The sequence below is a fragment of the Empidonax traillii genome, unplaced genomic scaffold (genome assembly GCF_003031625.1).
Source record: "Empidonax traillii isolate 1590-97213 ecotype Southwest subspecies unplaced genomic scaffold, ASM303162v1 scaffold3896:size19831, whole genome shotgun sequence".
In the NCBI taxonomy this organism is placed as follows: Eukaryota; Metazoa; Chordata; class Aves; order Passeriformes; family Tyrannidae; genus Empidonax; species Empidonax traillii.
In genome coordinates this window covers 2,729-3,102 of record NW_020959089.1, presented here as the reverse complement: position 1 = coordinate 3,102, position 374 = coordinate 2,729, and positions in this window count along the sequence as shown.

Genomic DNA, 374 nt, shown 5'->3' with positions numbered 1-374 from the left:
GGGCCGGGGCGCGGGTCGGGCGGCGCGGGGCCGGGCTGGCCGCGGGCGCTGCCGGGCCGGGCGGGGGCTGGGCTCGGGGCTCCGGGGCAGCGATGGCGGCGTTCCTCCCTTTTCCGCGTCGGGTTGGGGGAGCGGGGGATCTGCATTCCTGGCGTGCCTTCTGCCTTTGTCCGTGTCCGCGGCTGGGGGGGGTAGGGGACGCTTTGAAGCTGGAGCCGGTCCCGGCTCTGCGGGGCTGGGGGGGGGCTGATCGCAGAGCGGCTTGTGCTCTGGCTGAGCTTCCTGGGCAGTGGGGGTGGGGAGAAGCCTTTCTGCCGGCAGTTCTGTTGTCTGTAGCTTGCTAGGGGAGTTGTTATCAGATTTCAAGGCATTCT